This window comes from Ochotona princeps, chromosome 20 (genome assembly GCF_030435755.1).
Source record: "Ochotona princeps isolate mOchPri1 chromosome 20, mOchPri1.hap1, whole genome shotgun sequence".
NCBI classification, from domain to species: domain Eukaryota; kingdom Metazoa; phylum Chordata; class Mammalia; order Lagomorpha; family Ochotonidae; genus Ochotona; species Ochotona princeps.
The window spans coordinates 37065270-37079479 of record NC_080851.1 but is presented as its reverse complement, the minus strand read 5'-3'; the positions used below and the strand labels follow the sequence as shown (position 1 = coordinate 37079479).

General features: G+C 46.3%; 1 protein-coding gene across 2 annotated transcripts in view; it reads right to left on the bottom strand.

The window, feature by feature from the left end:
* The window catches only part of ETV1 (ETS variant transcription factor 1), an 88190-nt gene that overhangs the window by 15880 nt on the left and 58100 nt on the right, over positions 1–14210 (bottom strand). The gene's annotated exons all lie outside the window — the stretch shown is intronic.

Below are 14210 nucleotides of genomic sequence, written 5' to 3'. Positions count from 1 at the left end.
TCTCGCTCTCTCTCTCTCTCCCCCTGTAACTTTGCCTTTCAAGTGTATACAAGAAAGCTTTTTTTTTTTTTTTTAAGATATTACTCTTCTTTGAAAGGCATATTCACAGGCAGAAGGAGACAGAGAGATATTCCACCTGCTGGTTTACTCCCTAAATGCCACAGTCGCCAAAGCTGAGCTAATTTGAAGCCAGGAGCTTCTAGGTCTCCGATGTGGGTACAGGGGCCCGAGACCTTAGGCCATCCTCCACTGCATTCTCAGTCCAACAGCAGAGAGCTAAATTGGAATAGGAACAGTCGGGACTAGAACCGGGGTCTATATGAGATGGCTAGCCCTGCAAGTGGAGGATTAACCTGGTTAGCCACTACACTGACCCCAATAAAATAAACTTTAAAAAAAAGTCCAAGTCCTTCACTTACCACTAGGTCAGCTATATAACGTTTGACAAACTGCTCTGTGATGTCCAATGAACCCTGAACTTCATTCTAGTCCCCAAGCTCCCTTTGGAAATGACAGACAGACCCCAGCGAATCCTGACCTTTAAGACGCTCCAATTTTACATGAATACTGTCGGAACCCTGCACCTGACTTTGTGTTTGCACTTTTAGTTTCCTTTAGGAAGGTCGCCTCAAAGTTCCAAAGCTTTCAGTCCCACAAACTTGTTACCAAACGTGCGTTTATAACATGCAAGGTGGCTGCAAAAGGCGACCTGTGGCACAGCGAACACACAGGGCTCGGCCTGTGTCACCCAGCCAGTGAGTGATTAGTATTTCTTAGGGAGAACTTCACCCGTCCCATCACACTGTAAGATCAGCAGAAACAGAAACTCTTATTTTGCTCCATTTCCGCCAACTTCCTGAAACCACCTGGTGCACAGGCTCGGTGGGAATGTATGAACACACGAAAACAGGTCGATTATCGATCATCCGTGTGCATCACTGAATTCTGAACAACATGAAAAACAAAATAAGTTTACAAAACGCATCTAGCAGATGTGTTGCTTTACGCAGGAACGTGCCCTCCCTTCTAGCACATGGCTGAGCTTGGCATCCTGGACGTGGGTGGAATGCTCAAAAGAACTGGAAGTTAAAGACCACCTTTTCTTATTCAACTAACGATGCTGTGTTACACGCCAGACTATTTATTTGGCCCAGGTGTGGTTTGTCCTTGATGAGAACGCCTCATTTTAAAACTGGATTTTGCATGTTGCTTATTGTCAACCAAAATCAGAGGGAGGAAAAAAAGTTGATCTCACGTGGCTTTAGTAAAAAATCTCCTTGAAGGCGAACAGTAAAGACATTAACAAGTGTTCAGGAATGAATACTAACGGCCTGAAAACAGTGGAAAGATCCTAACAGCAGCTATTTTAACAGACCATACTTCATACACAGAATTTTGGGGCACACAGTTCTGACTGCAAAAGGCAGTTTTGCTTGAGATCAGTGTTGATAAATGAGTGCTAAGTCAATACTTTCTCCAACAGTGAACTCTCCAGCGTGTCCAAACTTTCTCATCCACACTGCTTCCCAGCGACTTCTAACATTGCTCTGATTTCTTGCCGGGCCTGGGGGCTCTCAGAATGGCCGGGCCAGGAAGGGGTGGCGTCCGTGGCTCCCCTGTCAGCTAAGCAGCTGCTCCAAGGAAGGCATGTCCTCGACTGATGTTGACAGCTGATACCGACTGCTACACACCTGCAGGGTGGCTGGGAGAACAAACAGCTGGCTGCCTCTGGACACAACCAGACCACAATAGGCAGGTCCAGCTCTGTTCTGTGGAAGGATGGCTAAAATAAGGACAAGGGAGAGGAAATGCCAGCACTTTCCAGAAACCCATCATCTTAGAAAATGTTCCAACACATGACAAAATTAGTGCCATCCCGGAACACCATGCGTGTGACATCAAAGTCCGTGACATGGTCAATAACTTTACAAGCCTCCATCCGATGCAGTGGCCCCTGAACTGCTGACCGCTGCACCTGCTTCACAACCTTCTTCAACTATTCTCTCCATGTGAGACACTTAAACACATCAAGTTAACTTCCATGATAATTTGATGACTTGTATCCCAAGGCAATACCAGAGACCTCACTATTTCAAGAGCCTCAGCTTACACCCTGAATTCTTTAAAAAAAAAGAAAATGCGAAAATAAAAATACATATGTGGGCAGACAATTGTGTTTTTGCCAATTTCTAACACAATTTACTACACTCTAAGGAAAGTAAGGAAAGTAACATTCAGTTCTGGAAATTGAGGCACTTGGGCAGTGCTGTGTAAGTCCAGCCTATCCTTCATATTGTTATCCTTTATATAATCCATTGAAGTCTGAAAAAAATATGGCCATGAGGTTTACTCCCATAAAATAACTAAAGTCATGTTATCCTAAAGTGATATCAGTTAATTTATGACTATCAGAGTGGGTCAGACTCTAATCAGATTGTAGAAACATTTCCAAAGTGATTATTCAATCAAATGACTAACATGGTTAATTAGGAGCCATAAACAGCGCTCTGAAGTTCATCACAGTAATGACTTGCCCAGAAAAATTACTGCTAATTAAATTGCCTGCTGCTTTCATTTCTACCTTATCTAATAAAAAATCCAACCAACGAAGTTTGGCAGTACATTTTAACTTTTGCTAAATGTTCAACGATGTTCCAAACTAGCTAAGCGGAGACTTCAAAGGCAAATGAATGTTTTACGGCAGGAATTGGAAGCATCCCATATGTATGCACTCCTGTTTTTCATGGGATGAAACTGACGAGTTCAACAGCAGGCAGCTATAGCTCAACCTACGAAAAATGTGAGGACACCACTGGGTGAAAGGTTACCCTGTGTTAGGATCGTATGATGGTAGTTGAGCCCGCTGGTGGCCAGCTCCATTCTCTGTCTTCGAGTGGACCTCTCTGAATCTCGGAGCTCAGATTTGGTGGAGTTGTAATAGCCTTTCACTCATTCAACACCTTTAACTCTCAACTTCCTCCTCTGTGAAATAGGAATGATAATAGCAATCCTAATCTTAGGATAATTCAGGAATGCTTTATGTAAATACTTCCAACAGTAACTGCATGCAGTAGAAATTCAGAATATTACTTATGATTTGTTTGTAAAGGCAGATTTACAGAGAGGAGAGACAGAGAAACGTTTTCTATCTGCTGGTTCAGTCGCTAAATGGCCACAAATGTAGGAGCTGAGCTGTTCCAAAGTCAGGAGCCAGGAGCTTCTTCTGGGTCTCCCATGTGGGTGCAGGGTCCCAAGGCTTTGGGCCATCCTCTGATGCTTTCCCAGGCCACAATCAGGGAGCTGGATAAGAAGTGGAGGAGCCGGGACATGAAACAGGGCATCTATGGGATGCTGGTGCTTACAGGTAGAGAATCAATCAGTTGAGCCATTACACAGGCCCCCAGAACGCTGCTTTCTATTAACAATCATCTGTTTCGGGCGCATCTTACAAATGTTCAAAATGACTTATCCATAATATTTAAAAGGAAATATAGCGACTGACACTGTGACACGCAGGTTAAGCTCCACTGGCCATGCTGACATTCCGTATCAAAGGACCAACTGGAGTCCCAGCTGCTCTGCTTCTAACCCAGCTTCCTGCCTATGTACAACTGGAGTCCCAGCTGCTCTGCTTCTAACCCAGCTTCCTGCCTATGTACAACTGGAGTCCCAGCTGCTCTGCTTCTAACCTAGCTTCCTGCCAATGTACTTGGGAAGCCAACAGTGAAGTCCTTAAGGTCCCCGCTACCCACCTGTGAGCCCCCAGTGGAGTTTCTGACTTCTGGCTCCAGCCGGAACCCTGGCCTGGTTATTGGGGGTATGTGGGGAACCAATCAGCGAATAGATCTCTCTCTCTTTTGTCCCTCTCCGTTCCTTTGTTCCTCAAACAAATAAATAACAACAACAACAACTAGGAATAATTAATGCATCTGGGCAAATTACTTTTGTAACTTAATTTACACCAACTTAAAATACACCAACTTAAAGTCCATGTTACATGTATGACCAATATGGCTTGGAATCTCTGTTATCAGATTTTAAAGCATATTTGTGGCTACCTCATTTGAGTTTCTTTTACATTAGCACCCCTGATGTTTACTGCTAAAGGATTCAGATTTTAGGAGTTCGGAGTTCAGTCTACGCATCGAATTACGTGACTTTAATTTAGGACAAAGGATTGGTATACGTTTCAAAGCTTGTGGACCAAAGCTCCGTGGCATGCCAGCGGTCAGCAGAGGCGTCCATCAAACACACTGTGGGAACTCACTGCAACACGAAGCTCAAGGTGAGGGGAGCTACCCAATTCCAACCGTCTGAGCTGGTCCTCTAAGATATACACAGGCAAGAAGCTTTATCTTTTTTAAAATTTCATCTTATTATTATTTTTTTTAAGTTGCTCTTTCTGTCTCTTGTACTTCAGATTGGCTCTGGGGAACCTGATGCTGCTTCGGGATGTTTCCTCATGGCTTCCACCACCAAGTGGGAGTTCTTGCTCAGGAAGACTGCAAGAACCCGGCAGGTTTAAGGGGGACCACTCTGTGCTACAGAACTCAGATACTTAGTAGCCGGTGGCTGGCCTGCGGCATCCAGGGGCTCCGGCAGGCCTGAGAAAACCTGTGCCACAGTCACTAGGGCGTCCCCACGGAGGTGCTGGTGATTGTCAAGCAGTATACAACGCTGGAGTGATTTTACACCTTAAACTTTGAACAATGAGGTGTTGCTTCTGGTTAAATTCCCATAGCAGTGTTTCAATCTACAGCTTAAAGGCATTTCTGATCTTTTAGATTAAAGGAGACATCCCAATAAAACAGAAGTAAGATCCGCCTATTTTAATGTGATTTGGCTTCCAAGGAAGTGACAAATGGAGTGATTCATGGTGGCGATGACGGCAAAAAACCAAGTACAGATGAGCCTGGGTACACAGACTTGGCACATATGCCGTCCAGAGCCCAAACGCACGTACAACCACAGGCACGAAAGTATTAAGTGTGTCTTCAGGTAATGTAATGCATAGCGATTATCTAAAGAAATACTGAGTGGCATGAAGAGCTAATGACACGATTCTCAATCCAGAAAGGTGGATGTCATGACCACCCGCCCAAAGCGTTCGCTCTTCATACGTATCTGTTTGTTCGTCTCACAATATGTTTAATATACAACCACTTCTAGAGTGCACCGACATCCCTAGCTCTATAGAGACAACTGCAGTCTCAGTATCTTATACATATATAAATTTGATATATATTTTATAAATACACAGTTTTAATCTTTTTCACCTGCCACATAAATAGACGGCAGGTATCCAATTGGAACAATTCGATTTCATAAAGTTTCCTAAAAAGGATATGAACAGTAGTAACAACGAGACTTCATACCACAGGACCACCCTACTGTGGAAAAATCTAGCAATCCAGAAACAAGGCCCTATATCGGCCTGTCGGAGCTCACACGAAAGCAGGCAAGCCACAGCAAACACGCCGACCCGCAAGCAGAGCCATGCTTGGGGCCAGTGCTCTTAACAGTCATCTGAGTTCATGAATCTCCAAACCGGAGGGAGTATCCTCCTTCGCACGTGGAACTGGAATTTCAGGAAACTGAATATAAACAATGGAAAATCGGTAGAGATATTTCTTCTACCCTGCTCCAAGGCCCTGAACCTATGTTGACAGGCTTGGGGAGAACTGCCAGAGAATTAAGTTTCCTTAGTGTCTGCAAAATTTAAAGGGAAAAAAAAAAAAGAGGAAAATAAGTAAGGGGAAGGGGGGGACGATTCAGACAACTGCTGGAAACGTAAAGGTTGTACAGTGACACAGAATGTAATGACAATGATGCTTGTGTTGTGGTGTAGTGTGTTAACCCCCTGTCTGCAGTACTGGCATCCCACATGGGTGCCATTTCAAGAGCCGGCTGCTCGCCTGCTAACATGCCCGGGAAGCAGGGGAAGATGGCCCACGTGCTTGGGTCTTGCACTCTTGTGAGAGACCTGGAAGAAGTTCCTCCTTCCTGGCTTCACACTGGCCCAGAGCCGGCTCAACGTGGCCTTTTGGGGAACGAACCAGGAAACAGGAGACCTCTGTGTCTCTCTTTTCTCTCTTTGCAGCTTTGCATTTTAAACAAGTATTTTTAAACAGCACGTGACCGACAAATTCAAAAACTCCTGAATGCACTTGAGTTTGGTTTTCGAACAGTATCCCACAAAATGAATGACCGGATGCAAACAAGATAGCTTGTCCAGGCTACGCGGCTCGCAAGCTTGCAGGCTTCACACACCTCTACAATATAAAGCGGAAGAGGCTAGAACGTTAGCATTACTACAGTACTGTGCATTTATGAGGCAGTGCTATACCCTGCCACGCAGCACAATACCAGTAAGGTGGCTAGTCACGAGGAAGGTTGGGCAGCTTCATTCTGAGCGTCAGTCCACACTGGCTCCCCTGGTGGCACCTCCTTGCTGTCCAGCACACACCACCCACAGTCTCGTCATCTGCCTCGCACCTCGCCTTGGAGCACCACAGTCTGCAGAGGGTCTGTCTGTCGGCTTTGCACGTGAGCGATGCTTGAGCCAGGTTCAGTGTCAATGTTCTCCTGTGTCAGAGAGCATGGAGGCTGAGGACCTTGCTGGCTCTGTGCCTGTCTTTATTTGATCCTGCAGCCCGGATCAGGGCATTTTCAACTTTGAGAAATAACAGGGATGGGTCCTGCATCACGGCACAACCTGTGAAACGGCCTCATGAGAGGCTGGCATCCCATAGGAGTGCCTGTGGAAGTTCTGACTGCTGCACTGCTAATGCATCTGGGAACACAGCAGAGGATGGGCCATGCACCTGTTCCCCAATGATCTATGGGAACACCCAGATGTTCCTGCAGGCTCCTGACTTCATTCTGGTCCAGTTCTGGACATGAAGGCCATTTGGGAAGCAAACCAATAGAAGAAATTCTTATAAAAATTCAGCAAAGCATTATATTGAGTTGTTAGAAGCCTGAAATAAAATCCTCTGAAACTTAAGCTAGAGCCACACCCAGGAACACTCTTCAGTGCCCGGACCATGAGGTCGTCCAGACATTCCGTTCGTAACGTTACGAAGGGAAGTCGACAAAGAGCGCACAAAAACCAGGGCTACGCGAGCCTCCAGCCTCGTTTCCAGCTGACAAAACTCAGCACCAAAAGTTACCAAAGAGACTCGACAGCACACAGTGAGCCAAGTGGAGCCAAGGGCCAGGATTCGTACAGTGCTCCCATAACCATACAGTGCTCCCAGAGTCCCCTGGAGTGTGCTCTGTGTTAGCGCTCAGAATAAATAAGAACAGACCACACGGATGGAGCGGCGAGCTTACACAGCAAGAGACAGAGGACGACTCCAAGGCACTGCCGGTGGACGAGATCAGACAAGTCACCCGCAGGGATGTGTGCTGGTCAGCCCTTCAGCTTTGATTCTTTCGTATTTATGTTTGAATTAGCCATGCTTGCAGAATTATCTGGACTTTATCTGAGACTAATAAATCGAGCCCTGCACACGTACATGTGCGTGTTAAACAAGAATGATCACCTATTTAGCCTGAAAAAAAAAATTCTTCGGAAATGAGTTTTCCATTCAATCCTAGATGAAAATATTTCATGAAACAAAAGGTCTCCCCTTTCTTCTTCCCCTAAGTTTAGAAATCCTTTAAGTGTAAAAATTTATATTACAAGATTATAAACTGCAAAACCCACACCAAAATACGTGTGCACACCCTTAAGAACGCTGTTCAATTTGGTGCCTTCCTTTTTATCTTCATTACACACTCACACACACACAAAGGCAGCCAATTTTAAACTCCTCTGTTTCAGAATTTGGTCCAATTACAGAAACAGTAGTATGTTCTCTTCAGCCACTTGAAATAAGTAGTTGCAGTCCGAAGTACCCCGGTTGTTTTTGTTTAAAAAGCAACCCAAAAAAATCCCACACCATCAAAGTTCACCCCACTCCCTCCTCTAATTCCCTTTGTGAGCCAGCACAACCCACAGTCGATTCTCGCTGCCCTCCCTGCTTCCTGCCTATAAAATCTAAGTTAGACAAACATGAGCGCAGTTGAAATGACATATTTGAATGGAATTCAGACCCATGAGTTCCTGTTTATGTTTCTGATTTGAGAATGTTGTCTACTCATTCACTATACATTAGGAACACTGTAAGGCCATAAGCAGTGTCAGGTTACCGGCCGGCTGGACCAATGAACACTGATCATGACTTCCAGTCAACTGGCAGAGAGGCAGCTGATGGAACACGACACCCAGGAGCTCTGTAAAAACGGACATTCCAGAGCACCAGCCAGCGAGCAGCGAGCAAGCCAGTGTGTGTGTGTGTGTGTGTGTGTGTGTGTGTGTGTGTGTGTACGTGTGTGCGCACGCGCTTCCCTTCAGGCTCCATTTTATGAATGAAACTCCAGGCTCTGGTGCGTCCATTCATGCACCAGAAACGCTCCCAGGGCTCTGTCCCTAGGGATCAATCCGTCATGGGTAAAACTGATATGATCGGTTTAAGACAGCCGTCAGCCTTCCATTACCAACTTAAAATGCAGTCCCTGTCCATTTGACCTGTGGTAATGCATACAGAGTAAATCCAGACCGTGGCCTCAATTCTCAAATCGAATCACTCGCCAATGCCACTTACTGTAACCATAGATCTGGGGCATATTTATGTGTTTCTTAGAAAAAAAAAATGATATACCACACCACACCACAGAACTAGTTTGGGACATGTGTCGTTTTAGCTCAAAACAAGTTAACACAAAACCCCAGCTAAGGTTGTCCAAGCACTAAGAAGGTCAGAGGCCAGTCCCTGACCTCTAATGGGACAACAAAATCAAGTAAGAGGAACTCATTGTCACTTTTCACAAGCAGAACCTCCGGAAATCAGAGAGTGAGTGATTTTGCTACTCCACAGATGGCTCACAGGGCGAAAAAGAAAAATCATCTCTGGATGTTAGAGAAGGAGACAGACGCTAGCATCCTCCCAAGGATCAATAGTTCATTCTTTACAATTCCCGAGCGAGGCTCCACTTGCGTTTCTTTCAGCAACAGTTTTGTGTTGGAAAGAAAAGAACGAGCAGCGTGTTTCAGGGGGGAAAAAAAAAGCAAAAGCAAAGCAGCCACACGCAGAGGATATTTGGCAAGGAACAGGGCCAAGGCTCCCAGCCTCCGGAGGGGGTTATGTCCCAGGTACAAAAGGCCAAGTTCATGAAACCCTAATCACCCATGCACTGGAAATGACTAAAAATGGAAATGCTTAAAAATAGCTAGCCTTGCTAAGCCAAAAAAGCTCCTTAGGAGCCATCATGGAAACAATCAGAGAAAAGTCAGATACCAAGCAGCGTGTCCACAGGAGTATCTTTTGTTTGCCTTTCCCCACACAACAGGGTGATGCGACTGTTGATAACCCAGTCTGAGTCCACAGGGCAGGGACCCTCTGAAGCCACGATGGGAAACAGTTGTAGTCACGGGCCCGCGAGGGCTTCTCTGAATAACTCATCAACCAGCTTAACCAAGGATGAGCAAGCCACAGGAAGACTACCCACACCACGGTCTTAAACCTGCGATGGGGGATCTGGTACCATGGCGAAGATGCTGTTTGGGGTGTCTGCATCCCCTGGCGGGATGCCTGGGTTTGAATCCTGGCCCCGTTTCTGATTCCAGTGTCCTGCTAAGGCACGCTGGAAGGCAGCAGCCGATGGCACGGGTTGTCGGCTCTGTGCCAGCCACCTGGAAGGCTCAGCCTGTATCCTGGGGTTCTGGCTTCAATCTGTTCTACCTCTGGATTCTGTCAGCATTTGGTGAGCGAACCAGCACCACGTAGGAGCTCCGTGTTTGTCTTTTAAATAAACAAAAATACATGTGTTTAGAAAAAAACATAGTTTGGGAGCCAATGTGACGGCTCAACTGGCTAATCCTCTACCTGCAAGGACTGGCGCCCACATGAATATCAACTCATATCCCTGCTGCTCCACTTCCCATCAAGCTCCTTGTTTATGGCCTTGGAAAGCATTGGAGGATGACCCAAAGCCTTGGGACCTTATAGCAGTGTGGGAGACCCAGAAGAGGCTCCTGGCTTTGGAATGGCCCAGCTCTAGCTGTTGTGGCCTTGTGCAGAGTGAGCCAGCAAACGGAAGATGTCTTTCCTTCTCTCCATAAAACTGCCTTTCTAAGCTAAATGAATGAATGAATGAATGAATAAATGAATAAATAAATACCATTAGTTTCTAATTCCAGTATCTGGTAAAGCAAATGGCAGAGAATCAGTAAAGTTGTGCTGTATTTTGGAGCTCAAAATCAAAATACTTGACATGTAGCTCATGTTCCTGAAAAAAACAGGACTCACTGCCACGTCACCCAAAAGTGGGCACACATTTAATCATTTTCAAGTAGGTATTTTGTTTAAGGCTTTAAAAAGGAATACAGGTTTCTTTAAGGAATTACTTTTTAAGGTGGTCTAAAGAGTGTAGGGAAAAAAAGAACTTTGAGGTAGTTTCCAGGAAAACCAATGAAACTACAGTGGGATATGCTGTGAATTGGGGCACACGGTAGGTTAGAGGGGTTCAACAAATTTTCAACTTAAGCATCGTAAATGGAAGAGCACTGTTGGATTTTAGGGACTAGAGCTCTAGATCTTGCTCCAGACAGAACTGCATAACCTCCCTTTGAGCTGCCATATGGAGTGGGTCTTGGAGCAGGTCGCTGTGGCTGCTGACGGGAGGCTACCGTGGCCAGAAATGGGAATATTCCTAGGGAAATCTGGTTAAAGACACGTCCTCCCCTTCCCTCCCCTCTTCTGCCATTTTATTTTAGAATCCCAACTGAGACATCCTCCCAGAGAAGAAAGTTAGCTATCCACGGCGAGGTCTTCCATTTCAGAAATACTGGCAGCTGTCAGCACACGGCAGGCTTGGGAGATTCGAAGCAATCATGGGTCCCCGTGACTCCGCACGCCTCGTGCTGCTCACAGTCTAGCTAGTGTTGCCCCACAGCTTCCTGGTCTAGCCTTGGACTTCCTGGAGCACAGCATGCTTTTGTTGCGCGCGCGCGCGTGTGTGCGTGAGCACGCGCATGCGTTCCAATCCTTCAGGAAGGACACAAGAAAATTTACTGGAAAATATTCATGAGATCAGTTTCTCATGAATCTGTATCTCCTCTTGTCCACATTTTTTTATTTTCTAAACGTTTATTTATTCACCTGAAAGGCAGCCTTACCAGAGACAGGCAGGGAGATAGAGACAGAGAGACTGTCCGGCAACTGGAGGTGAATCAGGTTTGAAGATAGGAGGAGGCAGGAACTCCTCCTGCGTCCCCCTCCAGGGGTGCATGGCAGGGATGCAACCCATGGGGCCATCTTTTGCTGCTTTCCCAGGTTCAGCAGAAGTGGCGCAGTCAGGAATTGAACAGGTGCCCATAGGGGACGCCAGCACCGAGGGCTGCTGTCTAAACTTGCTATGCCACAAAACTAGCCCCAAGAAACTACAGAGAATGCTATCTGGTGCCAGAATTTCTGAGAGTCGGCTATACCCGGGATAGTCACAAATGCAAGGTTAACAACTGAAAGTTAAACTATCAGGCAAGTCAAATGAAACTTCTTCATTTCAGTGTTTTTGTTTTGTGCAAGCGTCGTCAGTGCATCCAAGCACTCCCTAATCAGCTCAGGGCACATGAAGCGTTTCTGATGGACACTGCGATGCAGCTGCACAAAATACTAATGTGATTTCTGCTGTGTGATCCAAGGACCTCACCCTACATAACCTTCACTCTAAAATCCTTCTCTGAGCCCTGCAAGGGGGTTCCCAAGCCAAGCTTTGTAAGCACAAGTGATACGTGACATCTCCCACCAACTCCCCCCGCCCCCGTCCCCGCTATTTGGTTAGGAGGAGTGCGTCCCGGCACCACGAAACACTGAATCACGTTGACAAGAAAAACTTAAAACTCCTTCCTCTGCAGCCGTCCCAGACACCCAAGAGTATTTAAATCTCCTGATGCAAGTGCCAGCTTGGGCCTCTGTGGATATGGGGATATATTTGTCAGCTCTGACAGATGAAAGTTAAACATACTTCAGTTTTCACATATTTAACATGAGGTAAATATTTCTCAGCATTTCTGTCATCACGTCTCTGCCTACACATAACTTTTCCACATGCGAAAGACAGGCAAGCCCTTCTGTGATTTCCAGGGCTTTTCTGCCGGCACTGGCTGCAGCCATTAGGAGAGAGGGCCGCACAAGGGGGCCGCAGAGGGAAGGCCAGGAATGGAGGGATCAAAACTGAAAAACAAGGAGGGAAAACTGCACCTAATTCTTGCAAAATTGGGTAACATCTGTTTTACACGCTGCCACTCCTCACAAACCCAACTGCAAAAAAAAAACATTCCACGGACAAAAGTTTTAAAAAGCACTGTTCTGGTTGCATCTTAAGCCAGTGAGCCACCAAGGGTTCTTAAGAGCGAAGTTCACGAAGTTGTTCCAAGTTCAGGCAATCACGGGAACTTAGAACTCAGGGGTCTGTTCAGCTGCTGCTTTTCCTTCTCATTCAGCCTCGTGAGCGCAGCTGTCACCAGGCCACTCCTCTGACAGTCTCAATGGCTAGCAATAGTGTTGGTGTGTTTTTAAAAAGGGAAACAGAATGCATCAAGCCATGAACTTGAGCAGAGGGCTTGTGCTTTCCTACTGGCACCACTCAACACCTGACCATCAGAGGTGAAACTTGACACTTCGTGGATTCGAGAAGGCCTGCAGCCTTTACTCTGAACTCCAAATAGAAACATTTAGTGCATATTGGCACCGAGGCTCAGTAACACGCGTGACATATTGTAACCTATCTCCTTTATCCAGAGCAGTTCACAGAAAGACCAGGAACTCCTGCTTGCTGTGGGTTTGTAATTGGCAGCGAGTCACTTTCCCATCGGATGAGCCTCAAATTCCTATCGGTAAAGTGCATGGGGAGGGGGCAGGAGTTTGACGAAGGGCATTTGCATAAGCTTCCATGAAGACGAAGACTTCTAGGACACATCTCTGCATGTCGATATTTCAATTAAAACAGCACTAACGATACTGGTAATTTGCCTCGAGCTCACTTTGGGACCATTTGAAAATGTCTAAGGGTAAAGCTGAACACCTGTTCCACTTGATAATGGCTGATAACTCTTGTTGATCTTTCTGCTGAAAGATGGTCATGTTCGTTGATAAGCAAAAAGCCTTGCCTATAAATCAAAAACGTTATCTCAAAAGGATAACAAAATACTTGTAAAAAGAGAGAAGAACAGGTGACGCCCTGAGGATGCATTCAGAAGGTGCAGCTCCCCTCAGCACAGCGCGTCAGGTGTTCCTGCTCAGACTCCACCTTCTCTGCCCAGGCTCGAGGTGCACAGGCTTGTCCCCCGCTGCGGCAGGTGCACGGCTCTCCTCTGACCCTGGACATTCTCACTCCCTCTTCATTTCCAACTCTCATTAAACTACTTCACTCCTGGCTGGGAAACATCTTTAACACTAATTAGACTACTAGCACAGGCCACGGGGCTAAAGATCCAGTGTTAATGTATCACCCCTCCAGTCAACTTGTAGGCTGTGCTTTCCCGAATCCTCCCAAGCACAGGGGAAGGCCGCAGTGCAGGTGGGACTGCAAGCCCTTGGGGGAAAGTGACCACAAGCTCATCCCCTCCTAGACGGGCAGGCTGACTTTCCTTCCCTGCTCTAAGGACTCTGCTCTTGGACATAAACTCACAGGAAGCCATGCAGATCTGACTCGGGTCATCCTCGACGTGGCACGTTTTTCATTTCTAGGACTGATGTCATGAAGTTGGAAGGAAGCTTTACTTCTTCAACCCCTAAGCGAGTTCGTTTTAAAATAATACCTATTCTGTCAGATTAAGAAAGTAGCGTATGAGCACCAACAAATCACAAAATAGAAATCACCCACGATATCACCACCCATGAGAGGCCGGGGTGTTTCAGTCCTGCACCCTATTTCGCACAAGTTACACGTTGTAAACGCATTCTTAAAAATTCAAAGAGTGATTTTGTTCAATAGCTCCGCAAATCCTGACTTCTACCGGCCACAATATTCCCCTCAGCAGCAGCCATAACGTGTCAGACGCTCGCCTGGCGGGGACTCACACAGCTTCTCTTCCCTCTCTTCCCTCCCAAACGGCCACTGCGCATCTCTCCCACAGTTTCTTAGGAACAATCCTTGACAGT